We start from the raw sequence: 21,117 nt of genomic DNA, 5'->3' as shown, positions 1-21,117 counted from the left end.
ATTCTCATATGAACTCTCATATATATAACTGAAGAGATCCACATTAAAGTCAGGGAAAAAGTGGCCACCCTCAAGTATTTCTTTTACAAATTATCATTACATTCCTTTTACTTATTATTCTTATATTTATTACTTATTCCTTTTACTTATTATTAATGCTTATTATTATTCCAGGAGCCTTCTAAGCAATGCTCAGGGTTGGGCTCTGTGGCTCATTGCTAGGACTCTTGAATGAGGTGCTTCTTGGGTCTTGCAGTGTCAGGGACCAAGAGAACTACCCCAGTGGGTGTTTGGGAGTTACAGGTCCACCCCACAGTGCTCAGGGGCCTCTAGAACTATACCCAATGGTACTCCTGGGGGTCATATGGTGTTACAGATCAAACAGGGATCAGGTACGTGCAAAGCAAGCACATCTAACCCCTGTGCTGTCTTCCTAGGCTGTCTACTCCTTTTATTAGGAAAATAAAAAGCTTTTAAGGACAAAAGCTGGCAAATAACCTTTTATGTCAAATAACCATTTTTATGGTTATCTAGGTCTAAGGAAGGTTGGGAGATTGTATATCAGACAAAGTGAAAGAAAACTATGTAATTGCCATAACTGAATCATCATGAATCATCTGCTCAGAGTTGAACTGAAAAATAGGCTTTGGTTATGAGGGGGAAGAAGAATGAAGAGTCTTGTGATGTTCATCATCCTGTCGGCAAGAAAGTGAGCAAAATCAATATGATTTCTGGCATCTTTTTCCCTGATTCTGTAAAAATAAAAAATAGGGAATATTTCATGTGCTAACATTCTTGTCCCGTCTTTTATTTGTTTATTTATTTTGGGGAGGGGGTGCACAGCCAGCAGTGCTCGGGGCTTATCTTGGGCTCTGCGCTCAGATATCACTCAAGGTAGGCTTGAGGAGACCATTTAGGGTGCCAGGGATTGAACTGGGTTGGAAAGCAGGTGCCCAACCCACTGTATTATCTCTCCGGCCCCCTTATTTACTCTTGGTTGACTTTTGATAGTTGGAAATTAAGATTTTATTGACTATCCTCTTTTTTTTCTTTTGGACTTTGGGCCTCACCTGATGGTGTTCAGGAATCACTGTGATGGGGCTCAGGAGACCTGCTGAGTACCAGGGATTAAACTTGGGCTGGCCGTGTGCAAAGCAGTTGCCCTGTCTGCTAGTGTATCACTCCCATCCCCCCTGGTTATGCCATTTTTAATGTAAAAGAACATTATTAATAGAGGCTTCCAGTTCCGGCCATCACATAGGAACAGGTATCAAAGCCACCTTTGCTCTGTAAGCAACTGAAAACTAGATAAATTTACTGTAGGAAGCAAATTTTTTTATGTGTAGGACATCAGTAGGCTGTAATCCTCAGAGATGAGATTTGTAAGTTTGACATTCAGTATCATTTTTTTTTCTCTGGGGCACTTTCCAAATAGCATGGGAAAGTAGAGCCTAAATAAAACCAAGTTTTCACACAGGGAAAAAATAAAAGGGAGGGAGACAGAGATTGGCCTAGTGGGCGAGTATGTAGGAAGTTTGTCAAGTGATGTAGCAGAGAAAGGCGTTGTTGAATGAAGTAGTTCTAGAGGTCTGCACTGGATTGCCTAGCCTAGTGCAAGTTGAAATGTTGTGAGATTTAGAGAATGACCTACTGAGAATCCATTGTTGGGACAGCAATGCTGGAGGTCAGAATACCAGAAGATGAAAGGGTCAGCGTGGGAGAGGAACCTTTTTTTTGCAGAAGGTGTGGCCTTAATAGTGCTACTTGGACTCTCAAGGAAGAACTACTTTAACTGAGTCTAGTAACACTACTTGTCAAGATAAAGATTATCTACCAATAAAACAACTACCTGCCTTCAAAACACCCAATTACTTTTTTACTTATTCATTTTTGTTTGTTTTTCGGTTTGGGATCACACCTGGCTGTGCTCAGGGCTTACACCTGGTTCTGTGCTCAGGGATCACTCCTGGCCGGGCTCAGGAGACCATATAGGGTGCCAAGGATTGAACCTGGGTCTGCCACTTGCAAGTCTAGTGCTCTACTACTGTATTATCTTCCCAGCCTCCAGAATAAACTTTGAAAGAAGAGAATCACAAAAAGAATTTTAGATTCCCAGTCATAGAGCTTCCACATTTCAGAGCATAAACTAAAACTTTGATATGCAAAAAAAAAAAAAGCCCTAGAAAATGTGACCCATAGAAGAAGGGATAAAAAAGTCTGAGAAATAAACGCTCTTAGGATACAACTGTTGAAAATAGTAGATACGGCCTTTAGAAAACCAAGGATATACTAATTCAAAAGACAAGATGAATGTGTGTGGCTGTAGCTAGAATTTTGTCCAGTCTTCAAGGAAAGTACCAATCCATCAATTCAAGAAAAAGCACAATTAATCTTTATTAGGATAAACATGAAGCCACACCCAACATACTATAGAAAGAAAGAGGGAATCTTAAAAACACTTTACATAAGCAGAAGAAATACACTTTACGTAAGCAAGAAAGTATCAATTATTGCTAACATCTGTAATAGAAATGGTGTAACCGAAAGATAATAGTACATCCCCCTCTCCCTATCTCTCCCTCTCTTTCTCCCTCCCTTCCTCTCTCTCTCTCTCTCTCTCTCTCTCTCTCATCTCTCTCTGTCTCTTTATCTCTCTCCTCTCTCTCTCTCTCTTTCTTGGTGGGGGAGAAAAGCCTGTCAATCTAAAACTCTGTATTTTGTGAAAAAGATTTTTTTTTAATTAAGGTAAATCAGGGACTTGTACCACAACACCTATAAAAAAAGAAGTTTTTCAAGTTGAAAGGCAATGATTCATTTGAAGTTGAAATGTCAACTCAGAATTGTGGGACTGACTGCATTGTTCAAAAATGTCTACATTTTATTCTGGAACTTTGATGCTATCTGATTATAAAATAATATATACTTCTCTTTCCCTTGAATCTGGCCGCTTTTGTGACTTGATTGTAGCCAGTAGAGTATGGGAGCAGTGACCTTTGCGACTTCTGTGGCTAGATCATAAAAGAAAATGCATGTCCCCCTACTTAGGGGTCCCCCTATTGTGAAGAAGCTGAATCTAAGTCAGTGGAGAAGCCACATGGAAAAGTCCTGGTGCTTGACATTTAAAATTTTACGTGCAGTTGTCTTCCATTAAATAGTCTTAGATTTTGTTGAGACCTGCCTTTAATTTTACTTGGAGTTGGATGGGTCTTTTTTTTTTTCTGCTTGCCTCAAGAATATAGGACACTTTTGGGGCTGGAGTGATACTACAGCGGGTAGGGCATTTGCCTTGCAAGCAGCTGACCTGAGTTTGATTCCCAGCATCCCATATGGTCCCCTGAGCACTATCAGGGGTAATTCCTGAGTGTAGAGCCAGGAGTGACCCCTGTGCATCGCTGGGTGTGACCCAAAAAGCAAATATATATACATATATATATATATGACACATTTTTGTTTAGGACTTATTTAACCCCAAATCTAAAGCAGTGTCCTTTAATTCTACCTCATGTCCCACTTCCTGGAGATTTCAACTCCAACTGGGAACGTAAACTATGGATGCCCAGAGCCAGAGCACAGCTCCACAAGTCATTCTGCCCATTCGTTTCTGGTAGTTATCAGGTCTTGGTGGTTGCTGCCTGTACATGCATGGCGCCTTCATATTTAAGGGGATCTTTCCCAAGTCGTTTTCCCCAAGTGCTTACTTTTGCAGCTGCCTCTTCTATGGTTCTTAGCCCTTCAAATATCAGTTGCCGTGGCATTCTGGACAACAACCTGTTCCTTTTCAGCTCAGCCTAACATGCTTTGTCTGGGTTACCTCCCTTGGCCTGGTTTCTAGCACAACCCTGAAACAGCCTGAGGGTTGTGCACCTGAGTGGTTTTCTGTCTTTCAGGAATCACGTCCTGTATCATATGCTTGTTGTCTGGTACCAAAAAAATTCCTTTGTTCAAGAAATGCCTTTTTTTAATTTTAATTTTTTTATTAATGAATCACCGTGGGGGTACAGATACAGGTTTACATATTCTCATGCTTGTGTTTCAGTCATATACAGCTTGAATATCTATCCCTCCACCAGTGCCCGTTCTCCTGATGACCCCATCATCCCTCCCATCCCCTCCCACCCTATTCCCCTCCCCACCCCGCCTCTTTGGCAGAGCATTCCCCTCTGTTCCCTCTCTCCCTTTGGGCGTTGTGGTTAGTAATGGAGGTCTTGGGTGGCCAATGTGTTTGATCTATAGTCTGCTCCGTGCACACCTCTCCCATCCCGAACAGGTCCTCTCACCACATTTTTGCTTGGTATTCCCTTCTCTATCTGAGCTGCCCTTTCCCCCAGCATGTGAGGCTGGTCTCCAAGCCATGGAGCAAATCTGGTACTTAAGGAATGCCTTTCTGTGATTTCCTTTTTTTTTTTGGCGGGGGGGGGTACAAAAAAAATAAAAATCACCACAATCATTTAGAAATATGGACAATTCCAGGGATTATACCCAAATATAATGATACTATCTAGCAACCGCAAAATTATTTCTAGAAGATATCCAGCAGATTCCTTACATGTAGTTAGCCAAAATTATGTATACCTGCCTCTGTGCTAACCAGTTACTTACCAGGAATTCTCCTGGTAAAACAATGATTGTCTGGACAGATCAGTACTGCTTCTTAATGCTGAGTATGAAGTTACCCTTCATACTCTGCTATAAAAAAAGAGAAGAAAGGGCTTTGGAGTAAGACACCTAGTGTTATTTGTTAGGCAAAAAACGTGATGAATGATCATGAGTGACTACACTTTTTTTTTATAATTTTTATTGAATCACCATGTGGAAAGTTACAAAGCTTTCAAGCTTAAGTCTCAGTTACACAATGCTCAAACACCCATCCCTTCACCAGTGCACATATTCCACCACCAAGAACCACAGTAAACCTCCCCCCCCACCCCCCAGGCCCCCCAGCCCTCCACCCCGCCTGTGTAGCTGATAAATTTCACTTTACTTTCTCTTTGATTACATTCAAACAAAAAACTCACTATTATTGTTTGGAATATCCCCCCACCCCCCGCAGAGTCGGACCTACTGGAAAGGAAGCATTTGATAATTTGTTTTCCATTGCTGAGGTCATGGGGCCACAATAGCGGCCGTGAGGTTCTGGATTTCTGTATTTTAGTATTTCAGTAGCTAAGACCAGAGGAATTTCTGCAGAACTTGCATCATTGCTAGCTCGTACCTCTCTGCTACTTTATGTTCTACATATGAGTACAATCTTTCTATGTCTGTCTCTTTCACTTTTGATCAGGCTAGAAAACTAACATATCTAAGCCTTCAGGAGCAGGCATGATGATCTGAGAGAAGCATCAATGATCAAAAAAAGTGTCCATCATGATGGCCTACTTCAGAAGTACATTTTATGACCTCTACCACGGAGAACTAGCGTGCTTTTACTTGAGAAAACTCTCTGGGCATTAGTATTTTTAACAGAAAAATCTAGCTTTCTAATTAAAATGAAGAGATGAAGAGCTCATTTAACAAAAGAGTGGGAATATATAGTTTGTTAACCAATGAGAAAGGCATCCCAAAGAGTCAGTCTCTTATTGGAAATGCCATTTGACATTTGTGATGGCTTTTTGTACCAAGGATCAGTTGGAAGCTTATGTTTGCAGAATGTGACAGTTTTGCCAATAACTGTATTAGCACTAAAATTATTTTCTCTACAGTTATGCGGAGCTAAAATTCATTGATTTAAAATCTGATTGACAGTAATTTGTCTGTCAAGAAACTTTCTATGGATATTTGTTTTATTTTAAAAGAAAATTCTATGTCTTTTTTGCTATACCACCCCCCTCATTTTTTTCTTTAGATGCTCAGTGGTCTATAAAAAAATCTTAAAGAAATGATACATAAGATTCAAGTAACTATACAGAGGCGTATAAAAGCAGCACCAAATGACAAGATAATTAACACTTACATCTTTCTCCCCAGTGTTGTGTGCATGAGGCATTTTTCCTCTTGTCTGTTAGTCCTTGGGAGAACTGTATATGTCCTGAAAGAAATCAAACTTTGGACAAAATGGAATGTGAATGTATCTTGCATATTTAAGACCTGCACTGCTACTTTCTGAGATCTTAAATGCAGAGAGAAATTATGCTTGTCCAGAAACTGAGATATTTGGCTAGCGTATGTAGTCATTAAGAACAAAGATATTTTAGATTCAGCCCAATCAGATGTACTCAAGTCACCATTACTTTTACTGTGACCCTTCGTAAATGATTTAGCCACTTACAGTTCCGTTTCTGACTAGGCATATAATAGTACCCACCATTACCGGTATGGGTAGAGAGTAAGAACGAAAGAAATTTACTCATAAACAAGTTTAGTTTATGAGTGGTAAAACAGCAAATCAGCAATAAATAATGGCATCTCCTGTTACAATTAGCAGAAGTAAGGACAGTTAGTAAGTAACCAAAAACTTTCAGGTCGTTTGCAAACTCAAACATTTGTCTGAAATGTGTTAATCAGTTGGTTTGAATAAACTCTTTATTTAGTATAAACCATTAGACTGTGCCTTTTTGTCTATCAAACTTCTGTGATTGTCTTGAAATACATGACCCAGAACTAAAGGTTTGGTTGTTTTTAGTTTGTTTGTTTGTTTGTTTGTTTTAAATTCTCAGTTTGATGCTTTTGCCAGGTATCAGGCACTTTGCTCTCTTGTTTGTTAGAGATAAAACTACTGCTTAGGGCACCACTACCTAACAGAAATGTTATTATATTATTCCTAATATCTCATAAGAAAACTAATACAGATATGGTGAATGTTATTAGAAATTTATAAAACATAAAAAAATGCGAATTTGCCTTGAAAAAATTTACAGTGACCAGGAGGAAAAGTACACAGGGTAGAAGGTTTTTGGCACTTTGGTAGTAATAAAAATACAGTAGCTTTTTACACCAGAAGCAGAAACTTTAACCATGTTACCTCAGTTACAGTAAAAAGCAGATTAATTTGAAAAAGTTGACAGTTAGCTCTGGATATTTCTGTTTTGCATGGATTTAATCTTACTTCTTTGTATGTTTGTAAGTCTTATGTTTGGTTTATTAGAACTCTGGACCCTGGCAGAGAAACTGGATTTTAATACCTGTTGGTCTTTATAGCCTAGTACTTACCTCCTTGATCAATCTTGAGCCATGGTGACATTCCTGTACTGCCAGGTTCAGACTGAGTGGACTTGGAATTTTCTAAGCCTACTCTGTGTATCTTCTCAAGGAGTGGTTTGAATCCTTAGTCCAGCTCAACTGCTTATTTGCAGCCTTAGTTCAGTAATCTGTTCATTAATTTAGTAAATATATGTAGAGTTCTTTCTCTGTATACAAGGCACCATGTTGGAGGCTGGAGATGAAAAGGAAGACAATGAGTTTTATTTTATTTTATTTGAAGGGATTACGGTTTCAGGCTATATGCTTGAGGGATCATTCCTGGCCATACTCACAGGACTGTATGCTGCAAGCACCTTATCCCTGTAATAACTCTCCAGCCCCAAACCATGAATTTTAAATAGGAGGTGGCTTGATTAGATTTGTATTTTCATGAGGAATTCTGCAATTTATCTGGAACCTCAGAGGCCAATCATAAGATTAAAGTTTATGATAGAGATCATTTGGAAGCTTTGGCATATTTCTGCATGATAATTCATGCCATGGGAGTGAATCAATTGATTTAAACTTCTTGAACTAGAAACACTAATCCTTGCCATATTTGTCTCACATTGTTATGAAAAGAAATGACACAGCTTATAACAATTATTTGTAAACCATGGAAATTGAATTTTTCCCTATGCCTTTGTGTATTTTCTTCCTATTTTTGTTTCTCTATTTCATTTTTGTATGCTTAACATGAAATATTTTCAGTTTTACTTTCTAAGTTCCCTAAATTATTCAGAAGACTTACATATTAAAAATATTACATAATTAAGCCAAACCTTGGGAGTACATTAATCGCAAGGAAATGTAGCCGAAGTGGCCTTGAAAATGCTTAGTGGTAAGGGGCTGGAGCGATAGCACAGTGCGTAGGGCATTTGCCTTGCATGCAGCTGACCCTGGTTCGATTCCCAGCATCTCATATGGTTCCCCAAGTACCACTAGGAGTAATTCCTGAGTGCATGAGCCAGGACTAACCCCTGTGCATCACTAGGTGTGACCAAAAAAGGCAATAATAATAATAATAATAATAATAAGCCAAAAAATAAAATAAAATATTTAGTTGTAAAATCATCACTTTTCAGGACCCATCAGTCTTTTGCACCTAATAAACTGGGTTATTTAACAGTATTACATCTTGATGTATTCTCTCAGTTCTTGATGATCTAGTTAATCTAGTCTTGGCTATTAATGTGAAAAGGAACAAGGCCTTCAAAATCTCCCATTTCTTTATTCTTACCAAAATTCTCACTTTGAGATCAGCAGTTTGAAATACCACAGTTGATCAAGACTCATGATTTAGGGAAACAATATTAGAGTACATTCATGACCTTCCAGAGCTCAGAGTGATACCGAGCAGTGGCTGACCCTCTGCCACCTGAGCCCGGTAAGTCCCGTCTCTAGCTGAAAGAGCACAGAACTTCCAGCGTTCCTAGAGAATTTGTTTGAGCTCTGAGTTAGTAGCCAGCCGTTGTTACAAAGCTTGAACACCTCTGTCTCTTTGTGCATATTCATTAAATTCATACCTCCATGTCCCCTTCTAGGGCAGGTTCTCCTCTGACTCAGCTGTTTTAGTGATTATTAATCAGGCAAATCTTACGGGGCTTATTTACAGCTTTGCCACTAAGGCGTCTCATCTAAATAGTGATTTTTTTTTTCTGAACCTTCAGTTCAAGACTGTTATGTGGGATTGCAGTACTCATTTTTTCTTCTACTGCTTTTTCCTGCACTGAAATTTCTGTGGTCCTTGATCCACCGATTCTGTAGATAATTGTCTACCTTTGGTCACTCTCACAGAATCTCTCTCTCTAGGGCCTCGGGCATTCTTTCACCAATCTCTTCCTGATGTGAGGGAGAGAGTTCTGCGTCCCCAGGACCCTGGTGAGGAACATAAGGAAAGCACATGTGACAGATCCACACCATTATTCTTCTCTTGCAGCCTTTGAAGTTTATGTTCTGCAAAGAAAATTCTGGTCCTTAAATAACAAGGCAGCTAGTACTAAACCCAAATCTGTATCAGCCAACCAAGCAAGCTGTTAAAAGTCCCTATCAGCTAGTGCATTAAGCTAAGCTATAGCAAGATGTTCTGGAATCATTACTCAGTCAGAATTGTATTGAGTAATTCATTCAATAAATTAATTGTTACACAGGTTTCCCAGATTTTGCTGAGAGTCCTTAGAAATCTCATTTATTTTATTCTGAATGCAGTTCTTTTCTTTCCCTCTCATACTTTGCTTATCACCCTTGAGCCCGTGCTGTGTTTCAGTCCTGGCCTCTTAAACTATAACTTAAAAAATGGTTTTGTTGTTCCATAAATTTATTTATGACTTGTTGTCAGCAACTGTTGGATTTGTATACCTATTTTATAAGCCTTTAGGTCCAGGGTCAGATAAAAATTTTTCCGGCTTAAAGGAACCTCCAGTGGAAAAAGCTTAAGAAGCTGTGGTTTAGATCCCAGCCACCCTTTAAGGTTCAGTGAGGGCTAGAGCATAGTAGGGCTAGCACTGTTCTTCCCTGGCAAGGGTGAGATCATGGGATCATCTGGAGTTGTGGAGTAAACATCAACAGAGTGCCTCAGTACTTTTGCATTTATCAAGGAAAAATGGTGAGATTAAGAAGCTAGCTAGTACTTCATAACTTGAAAGAGCAATTTATTTACTTGATCTTTCACTTGCTGCACTATTCAGCTACAGAGAGGGATTATCATGATAGAACTTCAGACGGGTTTGTTTTTTCTTGGATTCTTCATTTCCACATTCTAGCAAAGAACAGAGTTTGCCCTCTGTTCAGTTTTTTTTTCAAATGATAAATCTCAGCACTGCCTGGTGTTGTTAAAAGCTGTGACATGACTCATAGTCTTCAATTTCTTTAAATTTGTCATTGGCGGCAAAACCCCGGTCCTCCAAAGCATCACCCTCAGTGGGAACTTGTTCCCAGGTGATTTAAGATAATACCGTAATTATGAGCCTGGCTGCGACATTCCAGACTGTTGACTTCCCATCTTGGGAAATGAAGGAAAGTCTCAGTGCCCTCATCTTTTCCCTACTATCAACTACTAACCAACTCCGAACATTCCCCTTTAGTTCTAAAAATCTTTTGTTGGCTAACTTAATCCCAAATCATTTTTCTTAGTTAGAATATGTTTAATAAGGAATAAAAGTCTACTCAGAACAGATCATGAATTCAAAAGATAGTTTAAAATATTCTGATTTTATAGAATTCTAGGAAAATGTAATCAGCGAGATCATTTAGAGGTTCTTTGTATTTTTATCTTTTAGGGGGCTCTTGTCTGCTTCCTCCATTCAGTCTCCTTAAAACCTTTTGTGGTGCCTTAACATACCGTATTCGCTTCTCAAGCATTTGTTGAATAACTGAAAATTGACTCACTTGACAACTGCCTCAGTTTCTGGATCTCTGATCAGCACTGAGGATGGAAGGCAGTAGAAGTAGGACTGGTTTATGATATATATCAAGTGATGTGAATAGCTATGCAAACTGGGGTGTACACAGAATTCTGGGAAATTTTAGAAGGCTGTACAACTGGTAAGTTAGTGGTTGACAACATGTCTTACCATGAACTTACATACATCTTACCATGCATTATAAAGCTGTATTTGCTCCTGGTAATTGATTCTCAATGACATTAGCCATATTCCATAATAAGTACTCAAAATATGATAATAATAATAATGATATTAATAAGTGATAAAAACAGGTTGGCTTTTGAAACCTGAACCTTTATTTTATTAGTTTGGGTATATTTAATTCTTCCTCTAAACTTCAGTTTCTTTATTTGTCAAATGAAGTTATAATTGTACCTATCTCGTAGACTGGTTAGGATGATTAAGTGAATAATTACACATAATAGATGCTCAATAATTGTTAACTGCCATCCTCATTGTCACTCTCTTTGTCATTGTCACTCTCTTTGTTACAAAGAGTACTTGGCTAAAAGTCAAAAACTACCAGCCATCTGTGTGGTCTTAGAATTCATTGCACTAATTTGGGCTTTGGAGGATTCATTTTTAAGATGAATCCTCCAAACATTGGACTTGATGATTTCTGAACTTTCATTTAATTGCAAAATACTGAGATTTATCATGTGAAAAAATTTGTATTAAAATTTTTGTTGTCATAGAGAGTTGTTATAAAAATGCATAATGAGATTATATTGTATAGAACCTAGTGCCTAATTAACTATTTGTAAACACTATAAATATTAAGTATATTTATTATAGTTTTCAGAGTAGGTATGTATTTTGCCTTGTACCCCCTAGAACTTTTACTCAAAATATGAAAACAAAATCAGGCTTTCAGTGATTACTGTCAGGGCTTTTGTGAATTCAGTGACCATTGAATTAAGGTCATTTTCTTTCCCAGATAAGCTTTTTATATAATTCTTTAAGGCAGGATTGTCTCAGAGTCTCTTTAATCTACTGCTTTGGAAAAGTATTGGTTTAGGGAGAAGGTTCAGTTGTCTAGTCAAGATCCAAAGCACTATGGTCTCTTATAGAAATTTTATTATAGATGTGAGTAAATCAAAGTTGCCAGGATGAAACCTCTTAGTTGAGCAGACTTAAATGTCTAAGTACAAGTAGTTTGAATACATTTTCTGGTAAACCTGTTTATTAAGGCTGTTTATTTATTATTGGGAGATTTATATTTAAAGAAGAGAAGCCCACTTGCTATGAAATTAAATACTGGAAATAGAAGAAATGGTAGCAAATGGCACCATTTCTTAATAAGGAGTTCTTATGAAAAACTATAAATTAATGTCCTTTCCAATTAAAATGCACATTTTGATATTTTATCCAAATAATACTTTTCAAATTGTATCATTTTTAAGTCTTTAAAAAAAAGAGCCATCTTAAGAATATAAGGTTTGAAGAGAGATAAATAGAGGAAGTTTGAGCTTAGTAAAATTTTAAACTGATCTTCCTAGATTCATGAAAATAGCAGACACCTCTTTTGTTAAAAGATGTATAGTGCTAGAAGATGCAAATTTCCTGAAGGAAGACTACCAAAGAACATTTTGTGTGTTTCAGTATCATTAGTTTCAGATTCCTTAGCTCCATCCTCAGCCTCATCCTTCTGAATTATAATTTTAAAACAAGCTTTTCCTTTCTGCCCTCTTTCATCTGAAAAACATTAAGATAAGAAGATTGATGATAGACTTCGAGTTAGTATGCAGAAAAATAAACTTGTTTCTTATAAATTGCAGTGCTTTGCACATGTGAAAATCTAAGGATAATTAGTTGTTATTGCTTTAATATGATGGAGACAATAACTTGTTCTATGAGACAAGCTCCATGGCTAATGAATTTTGTCTTTTGGTTGATCGACTGGTTAATGGAATCAGAAAAAAAATATTTTATGTCTCTTCTTACAATGATGTTTTCATTCTCGACTAGAAATATAAAGGAATTTGGGTAGCTAGCCTTTGTTAGGACACATCCTCTTCCTTTCTTTTTTTAGCATTTGGCTCCCCTTTTCTCAGTATTGTTTTGTATTCTTATATCTAATTCCCATTTTGGTTCAGTATTTCCAGTAAAATTTACAGATTTATGAGGCATATTCATTAAGCTGGCGATTGTGTACATTTGTATACACAAACACATTCACACACGCACATGCACACACATGCTGATACACAGTAATCAACAGTTCATTCATTCTATTTTCTTTGTTTTAATCTGGACCATTTAAAATCTACAGATTTCTATATAAGAAATCAGATTTAAAAGTCAAGTAGAATAGGGATTTGTGGGATGAAAATAGAAGCCATAGTTGGGTGTAATTTTTGTAGGCACACACAGCTCTGCAGTATCTTCTTTAGAAACTTTTGGGTCTTATGACTCTGTCTTCATCCTATATTTCCTCATCCCTACCAGTTCTTTTTCAATGCAAGATTGAGTTTAGATAGATTCACATATTTAAATTAGTGCGGGAAGAAGACAAACTGCAAATATCTTCCTTCCATTTAAAATAGGCTGTACAAATCCTTGGGGTTTTTGTTTTTTGTTTTGGGTTTTTTTTTTTTCCGTTGTCTTCCCACGCCTACAAGTTTGTCATGTTAGGTGCTATGCTATTATGATGTGCCTTTCTTAGCTTCAGAGAACCCAAATAGAAAACTTCCCTGCCATTAAAATGACACTGTCACTTCCCTTTGACTGTGGGTGATGGACCCTGTACTCTCTGGGATGGCTTTTCTCAGACATGGGTCAATGAATAGTGCCTACTCAGCAGTTATTTTGGGTTATGGGCTGAAGTTCCTTAAATTCCAGGAGATAAGACATTCATTGTCTCTGAACCCCTTGCTGAACACCTGGTCATTTGATAGTATGTGTTGCCAGCCTGAGTCATGAGGCCAGGCAACCTGCTCTTCCTCACCATGGCCTAAGATGCCATCCTTGTCAAGCAAATGGAGATGGATCACGCCGCTCTAACCTTGTTATACATCACTGTCAAGTCCTGCTGTTGACTTCCAGACATTGGCCAAGGCAGTCTAAGTACTATTTCTGGTAGCAAATGTTACCTTGGATTGTTTGTGGGTCATGTTAATTATGATGGAATATAAACAACCTGTTCCAAGAAAGATCATGAAAAGTGAAGCTTCCTTTTTCTGTGTCAACTCTTCCAACACCCTAAGTTTGATTTGTCTGCTGTGCCAATTATCCCATCTTGGAATAAGGACAAAGACTGAGAGTCCTCTTTGAAATTGTTTAGATTTTTCTTCATGGTTATATTTCTAGAGATATTTTGAAGGTTTGAGGCTGGTGACAAGCAAGGGGAAATTTGATTTCAAAACTTCCAAAGAATTTGTCGGATGAAAATAAAAGCCATAGTCAGGTGTAATTCCTGCTTCATTGTTTTAAAAAGATGGTGATCATATTTTTTAAAGTAATATTCCAAACTTTGTACTTCTCCTCTTTTTCCACATTTCTTGTTTTAGCTATTTCAGGATTCAGTAATTTTTTCCTGAACTTTGAGGACTTATAATCATTGCAATTTTAAGGGACCAGTAAGATTAACAATGCCATTTCAAAAGAGAAAAAAAATAATACATTGTGATTACTGTTGCTCTCTTATCATCTGAGTCTAGTTTTCAAAGCATATAAAACTTGTTTTATGATAGCAAAAGAAGTGTATCAGAGCAATCTTTGAGGCCCTCTTACTGTTTGTTAGAAACTAAGGGAACAATTAATTTTAAAAAATACTTCATTAATTGTCATGATCTTTGTTCTAAAACACTCAGAAATATTTTCAGGGAAAAATGAATCAATGGAACAACTCACCTTAATCATTGTCTACCAAGGACCTCACTAGCTCCAGATCAGTCTATAACCATCTCATTCTGCGTATCAACTAGCTACACACATCATCTCAGCAGCAATTATTTTGTTTCTTTAGCATGACTGCTTGACTCTATCTAGTCATTTGTACCTTTGCTTAGTCACTTAGGTCAAAATACTTATGTCTGTAGTAAGCTGGAGTCTCCCCAAAATATCTGATGCATTCACTGTTCTTGCTTGTCTCCAAATGTTTACACTGGACTATTTCATACATTTCATATTTTCTTTGGCCCTCACTACATGTCTTTGGGGCAGAGACCAGTAAACTATTTTAATTGGCCATTTTATAGGGTGTAAACCAGGAGATCACATTAAATGCTTTGTCTATTTAAAAATTATTTTAATTGTTAAAAATTGACAAGGTCTACAAGAAGTTCCCATAACCTTCTAATCCATCTACTGCCTTTAGGTAAAACAACACTTTGTACATCTCAAAAAATTGGTTGATGTCTTCAGTTTTATATGTTAAAAGAATAAAATCCTTTCTTTTCCATCTGCTTTTGGATGAATAGGCATGCAAGCTTATAAATGAATGAGGTGGACTAGGATATCCAACTAGACTAGAAGGTAGCCATTTAAGTGGATTATAGTAGGGTAAAAAGCATTTTCCAACAAAGACGGGTGCTTCTATAGATTCTGGGAGGAAATATGAAGCATGGCACATTAGAGAATTAAAACTAGTTCATTGTCACTGAAAAATAGGATGATATGAAGTGCAGTAACCAAAAAGAAATGATGGCAATGTAATCAAGACTGAATCTTGCCAGACTTATTAAGCAGTATATACTTTTTTCTGAGGACACAGGAGCTTTTTATATATTTTAAGCATGAGAGTAATGTTAACATTTTCTACTTGAGAAAAATCACTGTGGGGAAATGTGTTAAAAATGCTTGAGAGGGGTAAGACTAGATATAAAACATAAGAGTAGAGTTGCCAAATGAAAAACAGGACAGTCTGTTTTAATTTCAGGAGGAATTCTGAATGAAAGATAAACAGCAAATTTTTAGTGTAAGCCTGTACCAAATAGCGTATGGTGACTGTACTGAACACTGCATTTTAAGTGCTGAAAAAGAGTTTGCTTTAATATGAAGGCAGCCAAACAGATTTCAGAAGGTTTAAGTTTAGTGGAAGGAGGTGGGTAGAAAACTGATTGCAGAGTTGAAAAATAAATGGAGGATAAAGAAGTTAAGTCAGTGCTTCTAAACAACGCTTCAGAAATTGAAGTTGAAATAGAAGAAGGGAGTTGGTTATTTCATTTCCTCTGAGAATTTCAGTGGTTATTTTTCTTTATGCTCTCATTGTTAGCCTAACAATTTTGACCTGTTTAATTGAAAATAACACCGGGCATCTTATATATGTGACCCAGTGGTCTTTCTCGTTTCTGTTTTTATCAACCCCTTCTCTCTAAAAAATTTACCTTTCTAGAGTAAAAAAAATTTACTCTAGAAGTTCAAGTCTCGTCTTTTTTTTACCGGATACCACTATCAGATTGTCTGTCCTTCCTCTCTGACTTGCTGGAATCTCTTTGTCAGCTGTCCACTTGTCATTGAATGAAAACAAGCTGTAGCAAGGGCCTCTGCCCAGGCAATTAACCAGGAAGAGAAGCTTGAGGTTGTCTTCTATCCTCCAGAAAAGCATTTTTGAGGACTTTTCAACAAGAACCATTTTAAAGATAGAAGTGCTTCTAATACTTGAAATGCTCATTTATCTCCTATTCCTCCTAGCACTTAAGATATTCTTGAAAAGCACCGGTTTATCATGCAAAGAAATTGCTTATGTACTTTAGGAAATAATCATTTTCATTTCCTTTTCCTCCAGCTAGCCGCAGTTCTCTTTTAACACTAATCCCCTTCTCTTTGAGCAGAAACTAGGAGGTCAATGTCTAATGCTTTCTCTAGACTCCCATTATACCCGAAGTTAATTCCTTGACCCTTTACCTAATAGCTCCTGACTTAAGGTTTTAAATTTCACTAACATAGATCCTCTTCCTTGGTTGTTTTGTTTGTTTATTTGTTCATTTTATGAAAAAGAAAAGGGAAAACACACCTCAAACAAAGCATTTAAGGGTGGTTTATTCCCTAATAAGTGGATTGTTTAATCACAAAAAAATTCATTAGCCTGAACAACCAGAATGGCCCACTAGAGTTTATGTTACTGTTGGCCTTAATGAAAGCTTTTATCATGGATGTTGGGTCATTATTCAGTGCTTTAAATCAAATTCCATTTTCGGGGAGAACTTCCTGGCTAATACTAGAACGATTTCATGAAGTAGAGAAGCATAACTGGAAAATCCATAGAAATGTTACCTTCTCTTGGTAAGCTGTGTAGAACTTTATATTTAGCTATGACAAAAATGATCTGGAGGGGCTGAAGAGATAGCACAGCAGGCAAGGCGCTTGCCTTGCATGCAGGTGTCCGACCTATACCCTGAGCATTGTCAGGAGTAATTCCCGAGCACCTTTGGAAGTTGTGCAACTTCCCCCCACCAACACCTCCACCCCCAAATGATCTCTAATAATAAAGATTTGTTTTCATGTTTATATACATTTTTTATTTAAGAAGTTGGCTATGTCATAAAAAATGTACATTATTACTTTATTTTAACTTTAGTAACTTTTTGTTGTTGTTTGTTTTTGTGTTTTGTTTGTTTGTTTTGATTTTTGGGGGAGGTCACACCCAGCGATGCACAGGGTTTACTCCTGGCTCATGCACTCAGGAATTACTCCTGGAGTTGCTTGGGGGACCATATGGGCTTCTGGGAATCGAACCTGGGTCGGCCGCGTTTGCAAGGCGGCCGACCCTACCTGCTGTGCTATTGCTCCAGCCCCTCTAATAACTTTTACATTAATTATGCTGGAACAGATATTAAAATGAATCCAGAATCAAGTTCACTGCACTTGATGTGAGTTATACATTGTGTTCTAATAGTTATTTCCTGAAACCAGTTGGAACTTCGATTCCATCTAATTCTAACACGTTAAGAGGCACTTGGGTTTTGTTTTCTTGTTTTTTAATTGAATCACTGTGAGATACAGTTACAAGATTTCATGTTTGTTTTTCAATCATACAATGATCAAACACCCATCCCTCCACCAGTGCACATTCTCCTCCACCAGTGTCCCCAATATAAAAGTATAAATCCCCTTTTCCAACCCTCCCCCTGTCTTCATGGCAGACAATTTCCCCCCATACTTTCTCTCTACTTTTGGACATTATGGTTTGCAATACATATACTGAGAGGCTATCATGGCTATCATGTTTGATTCTTTATCTACTTTCAGCACACACCCCACATCCCAAATGATCCCTCCAACCATCATTGTCTTAGTGATCCTTTCTCTATCCCAGCTGCATTCTCCCCCAGCTCGTGAGGCAGGCTTCCAACTATAGGGCAGTATTACTGGCCGTTGTGTCTACTGTCATTAGGTGTCAGTCTCATATTATGTTATTTTATATTCCACAAATGGGCACTCAAGTTCTTGTCCTCAAGACTGAGCACAGAGAACCGAAGATAAGATGACTGAGTTTAGTAGAAATTTTATTTGAGGGAAAAAGGGAAGGACATGGAGTCCGGAGCAATGGGTTTCCTCAAGTAGGATGCCCAAGCAAAATGAAAAACCTTTTCCTTTTATAGTTCCTTATTAAAAGAGATGGGAAGGCAATTTACATTGGGTTTCATGCATGCAGAAATACAAGACAAAAGAGATTGGGGAAGAGCAAGATGTCTGAGAGGATTATCTTTTGCATATCCTGCACCTACCTATTCTCTGGACATTACAATACAAGGAATTTCTTTCTTTAGAGTCATTCTCTTTCTAATTTCACTCTACCTGTTTCCCTCCTGTCTCTGTGTCCCTCTCAGCACTGCCTGAGTTTGTGTGGACTCCACAAATTTAAGGGGTTCATCTCCCAAAACTGACCCTTTTCACATATGTGTCCAGTGACATCAAATTGCTTGCAGTTGTGAGATTTGGGGCACCTCACAACCTCCTCAAATTCAGTAGAACAAAACTCACCGATGTGGATCTATTTAGGATGATTACATTTTTGCTACAAAGGGCATACATAGCTCTAATGGCCAAGGGGGCAGGGTCTTAGAGAAGTGTAATTCTACATGGGATTTCCGTGTCCTCTCTTTGTAGAATTTAGACATGCCACCCTACCAGCATTTTGTTGTGTTCACCGGTCAGAAGATCCAGTGAAGATCAGTGTCTAGAATCATTATATGACTTTCCGTTGCATAGGCAATATTGACTAAATAATTGGCTACTCAGTTAAAACCAATTTCCAACCCCTCTTCCCTCTCTGAAAATTGGATGTGGTACTCAAAGCCCTAATTCTCTTATTATTAACATAGGTATTTTTGTCTTTTGTTGTTGTTTGGGAGCCATTTCCAGCCATGCTTAGGATTTACCCCTGACTCTACACTCATGGATCATTTCTGGTGGGAATTGAGGGACCGTAGGGGTCCCAGGGATAGAATCTGGTCAGTGGTGTGCAATGCAAACACCCTACCCAGTGTTCTCTTTCTTTGTCCCTTGGACATACATTTTAGTATAAACTTGAGTGTGGTCAAAAGGAACTTATTATGAACAACATAAAACACTGCCATAGCTCCAAAATTTCCAAGGATATCTAAATCTTTGCTTAGGAACTAGGGACAAAGACCAATTATTTTCTTTATGATGTCATAGACTTCAAGAGTGTGCAGGGTGGGAAAGAAAGCTCAAGTTGGAGAACAGAGGGCTGGCATGTGCAAAGCCCTGGGCTCAATCCCAACACCAGATAGCTCCCCGAGCACCTCCAGATGTAGCTGTGGTGACCCCAAAGCACCATGCCGCTGGCTTGCCTATACTGCTGGGCTGAGAATCATAGGGAGTAAACTGTGAACCCCCTGAAGTACCACTGGGGGTAGTCTGAATGTATATAACTTTATTTGACTCAGCCCATAGCTTTAAGCAAGTAAAATGTTTTACAGCAGAGACATCTGGCACTAAGAATTTATATGATTGGCCCAAGATCACATAAGTAAATTCTAGAAAGGATGGGAATCCCAGTTGCCTCAGCTAATGATATATCCATTTCTGATGGACAGCTTAGACTCAGACTTAGTTTTTCTAGCAAATGATGAGACCATCTGTGAAATGTAAATACTAAAGAAGCATTAACAATCTCTTCTCAGTTTAGAAAGAGTTGTGTTGACTTTTCAACTACTAAAAAGTTATAAAGAATTGTATTGACTTATAACTACTGAAAATTAGTTATCGTCTGTCCCTGGGTAACCAAAGGGAATGGCCCCAGACTAAAGATAGTCTCAATTAGGGAAAAGGAAATCTAGTTCACTTTTTAAAAATTTGTATTAAAGAGCCTTGATTTACAAAGTTACTGATAGTTGAGTTTTAGGCATGCAATAATTCAACACCAATTCCTCCATCTGTCAACTTTCTTCTACCAGTGTTCCCAGATTCCTTCCTCATCCTGACCTCCATTGCACCCCTGCCTGTCACCTTGACATGCACATTACAGAGTTTCAGTGATTGCCACTTATATCTCATGTTTTCAGTTTTGGATATATGCCTTTACCCCTCACTTGTATCACTGAAGCCCAATGCCTGTTTAGTTCTTTAACTTCGGAATCATCCCGTGGTTCCCATCTTACTTCAGTCATTAAACATTCTCCATTATTCATTTCTTGACTTTCAGGGATTTTTTTCATAAGAAAAAGACATATCAGCCTGAAGAGGTAAGACAGTGGATAAGCATGCTTGCCTTGCATGCTGACAACCTAGGTTCCATCCTCAGCACCCCAGGTGGTCTCCAAGCATCCCCAGAAGTGATCTCTAGCTAAGCACAGAATGAGGAATTAGCTCTGAACATTGTTGGGGAGGGTGTAGCCCAAAGACCAAAAAGAAAACCAAGAAAAGTAAATATATATGTGTGTGTGTATATATATATACATATATATTCATACCACCTTCCTATCAAAATGTCCTCAATATGTTAGCTTTTAATGAATCAATATTTGTTTTATATTTGCATTGTGTACTTGTAAAACGTTGTGCAGTGAGAGATTAGAATGACTGCTCTTATCATTGTGTAGGGAAATAGGAAAAGAGTATGTTCCAGAAACATATATGTTGATAAACTATCATCATAAAAATTACACCCATATATATCTATACCCTACTACCTTCTAAAAATGCTTTGAAACTACTTTTAACAATGAAATAGGAGAAAAAATAGGAGGGGTAAAAATCAGATCAAGAGAAAGAAGGAAAAGTGAATAAAGATTAATAAAAAGAAACTATTGAAAATGACTGGTGAGCTTAGTAAAAATATACAAAATCTCCAAGATGGCGAGTTTTGAGGGGACATGGGGAGGATGCACCCAAGCAGTGTTCATGGCTTATTTCTGGCTCTGTGCTCAGGGATCACACCTGGCAGTGCTCAAGGTACCATAAGGATGTCAGGGATTGAATCCAGGTCGGCTGCGTGCAAGGTAAGTACCCTGCCTGCTGTACTATCTCTCCAGCCCTGAGAGGTTGAAACTTTTCAAACGTAAACTAAATGAAAACTGCTGAATAGTGT

The 21,117-nt window shown here is 37.9% G+C and overlaps 1 protein-coding gene across 1 annotated transcript in view; it reads left to right on the top strand.

Moving 5' to 3' along the window:
• EXOC6B (exocyst complex component 6B) overlaps window positions 1–21,117 on the top strand; it is a 565,697-nt gene that overhangs the window by 395,584 nt on the left and 148,996 nt on the right. The window lies entirely within an intron of this gene.

This window comes from Sorex araneus, chromosome X (genome assembly GCF_027595985.1).
Source record: "Sorex araneus isolate mSorAra2 chromosome X, mSorAra2.pri, whole genome shotgun sequence".
In the NCBI taxonomy this organism is placed as follows: Eukaryota; Metazoa; Chordata; class Mammalia; order Eulipotyphla; family Soricidae; genus Sorex; species Sorex araneus.
Note: the sequence above shows the minus strand (reverse complement) of the source record. Positions and strands in the feature narration are given on the sequence as shown.